A 3,374-nucleotide genomic window follows, 5' to 3' on the forward strand; every position below is an offset into this window, starting at 1 on the left:
GAGCAAAAGTCTCGTCGTAATCATGAACATGCTCCTGCTGAAAGCCACGAGCCACAAGACGAGCTTTGTAACGCTCAAGAGAATCATCGGAGTGAGTCTTAACCTTGTAGACCCACTTACAAGTGATGGGACAGACACCTGGAGGAAGAGAAACAAGATCCCATGTACCAGTGCGATCAAGAGAAGCAATCTCCTCTGCCATCGCAAACTGCCATTCAGGATGAACAATAGCTTCATGATAAGAATTCGGCTCAAGAACAGTAGCACCAGTGGTGAAAAAACCAAGGCGATCAAAAGGCGGACGAGGACGAGGATGCAAGCCATAGGTAGGTTGAGACGAGGAGGGCGACACATCAGCAGACACATCCACATTACGTGAACGACGAGTGTAATACTGAGGAAAAGATGGAACAATACCAGGAGGAGTAGCCGAGGTAGAATGAAGAGGTGGAGACGAAGAAATCACCGGGGATGAAGGTACGGAATCCGGTGACATGTGAGGTGAGTAAATCGTGGGAGATGGTGGCGGCAAATCAGCAAGATGTAGAGAAGTAGAGTGAGCAGGACGGAGAGACAAGGGCTCAACTGGAGTGATAGGTGTGTTAGGAAAAGTGGGGAAAGAGATATCCTCTACTGAAAAGGTCAAGGAAGATGGACACGAAGGAATGAGACTCATCAAAAGTCACATCCCGACAAATACGCATCCAATGACCGATAGGATCCCAACAACGATAGCCCTTATGCTCAGCATTATAGCCTAAGAAAACACACTCAACAGACTAAGCGGTCAGTTTGGTGCGTTCGTGAGGGGCAAGAAGAACATAGAAAACACAACCAAACAAGTGAAGCATCGAATGATCAGGATAATAATCAAAGAGGCGCTCAAAAGGAACACCACCATGTAGAGCAGCGGATGGCTGAAGGTTGATGAGATAGGTGGAGGTGGAGATAACCTCATCCCAAAAATAAGGTGGAAGAGAGGCGGCGATCATCAACGCACGAGCCGTCCCAAGAAGGTGACGATGCTTTCTCTCAGCCACACTGTTCTGAGCATGAGCATTAGGACAAGAGAACTGAGGAAGAGTCCCCTGCTCAGCAAGAACAGCACGCAACATCTTGGAAATATACTCGCCAGCAGAGTCAGCACGAAACACACGAATAGGCAAAGAGAACTGAGTGTGAACCATGGCAGCAAAACACTTATATATGGAAAGAACTTCACTGCGAGAAGTCATAAAATAAAGCCAAGTGTAACGAGAGAAATCATCTATGAAAGAATATAGTATCGATGCCCCCCTTTCAAAGCGAAGGGAGCCGGACCCCATACATCAGAATGGACTAAATTAAAAGGACGCTGGGACACAGACTCACTAGTAGGATAAGGTTACTTAATCTATTTGCCAAGCCGACAACCCTGACACTCTAAAGACACGTCTCCTGAGACAGACCCCAGAAAACCTCGACGAACTAAAGACGACAAACGAGAACCACAAAGATGACCAAGTCGGTGATGCCACTACTAGAAGGAGCCGGTAGCTGAAACGACAGAAGTGGATGGACTGGCGATAGTGGTGGCAGCGGAAGGAACATGAAGCCAACCGAGCTCTCAAAGACCTTGAGAGTCATGGCGGCGAGGGCCAGCCCCAACCAAAGTGTGCGTGCGACGATCCTGAACAGAGCAAGAGTCAACGTCAAGGATGATGTGACAACCAAAATCCGTAAGTTGACTAGCAGAAAACAAATTCATAGTAAGTCAAGGAACATGAGCAACATCAGGAACAGAATAAGAAGGAGTGGATATTACCTCGACTAGCAACAGAAAGAGGAGTACCATCAGCAGTGAGTACATGAATAGGAATATCAAGTGACCGAAGAGAAGACAAATTAGAAGAATGAGAAGACATATGAAAAGAGGCTCCGGAGTCCGGAGTCCAGAACCCACGGGGATGTACCTGACTATGTAGATGGTGGTTGCTCAATGCGGGAAGCATCACTCGCAGAACCTGCAGTACTAGTCGAAGAAGAACCTGAAGCGGCAAGCAGATGCTTAAGTCTCAAAATATCTTGCTCAGTTAAGGCGGTGGCTAAAGATGTCGAAGTAGACGTCCCGAAAGATGATGTTCGCGCCTTACGCATGTGCCGCTTCTTCTGGAAGCACTGCGACTCAACATGACCATCCTGGTTGCAGTAGCCGCAACGAGGACGAGAGCGACCCTGACCGCCAGTAGGAGTGGGCAAGAGTGGCGGAGCACTGGAGCATGAAGGAGTCGGTGCAGCAGGCGGCATAGATGGAGTGCGAGCAGCGAGCACAGAGGGAACCTCAAGTAAACCAGCGCCGCGTAAGTGAGTCTCCTCAGCACAAATCTCAGAAAGCGCCTCCATGAGAGAAATCCGGCCACGAGCAAATAACTGAGCACGCTGAGGCTCAAACTCCTTATGAAGCCGAGGCAAGAACTCGTAGACACGATGAAACTCCAAATCAGCCCGCACAGCCTGGCAACACTAGCAAGTACGACAACCGGCAGTGCAGAGAGAATCAAGCTGATGCCAGATAGCAGAACTCTGTGCATAGAAATCATCAACAGTGGAGTCACCCTGCTGAAGAGCATGCTCCTGACGAACCATACAGAGGTATAAGGCATCACTAGAGGGCTCATAGCGCTGACGGATACGGGTCCACATCTCAAATATAGTAGGAAGGCCCAGAAACTCAGAGGCAAACTGAGGCAGAACACTAGCAGTGAGAACAGCTATAGCACGAGCATCATCATCAAGCCACTGGGTGTAAACAGACAAAGCACCATGATACGTCTGAAGAGCCTCCTCATAACTCAAAAACTACTCATCAATCCTGGCGTGCTTCCCTCGCGTCGCTCCCGCGAGCAACCGAGGGGATAACCCTAGTCACCGGCGCGCATCCCCCCTCCCCCCTCCCTCCCCTCGCTGCCGCCTGTCCGTGCCGCCGGTAAAGCCCGGTGGGTGCTGGCGGTGGGGGGGCCCTTTCTCTTCCCGCTCGTGGAGGCTGGCGCGAGCGGGCTCTCCCAGGCGGCGACGCGGCGCGGATCCGGGGCATGGCGGCGCACGACTGAGCTCAGCGGTGGTGGACGGAGCGGCAAGCCTGGCGCAGAGCGCTGGACGCAGGCGGGTGGCGCGCTTGTGCCCGCGACAGCGGCGTTTCCTGCGCGGCCAGATCTGGCTCAAGACGGCGTGGGCTGCGGGCGGCGCGGGCTGCTGGTGGCCACCTCTGTCGTGGATGCGGCAGGTGGTGGTGGCATCGCGGCAGGTGGTGGTGGTGGTGCGGGCCGGAGGTTGGAGACGACGGCCGCGTCGGCTCTTTCGGATCTAACCTCGCGGCGGCGCGGGCCGCAAAGGCT

Source organism: Triticum dicoccoides, chromosome 5B (genome assembly GCF_002162155.2).
Source record: "Triticum dicoccoides isolate Atlit2015 ecotype Zavitan chromosome 5B, WEW_v2.0, whole genome shotgun sequence".
In the NCBI taxonomy this organism is placed as follows: Eukaryota; Viridiplantae; Streptophyta; class Magnoliopsida; order Poales; family Poaceae; genus Triticum; species Triticum dicoccoides.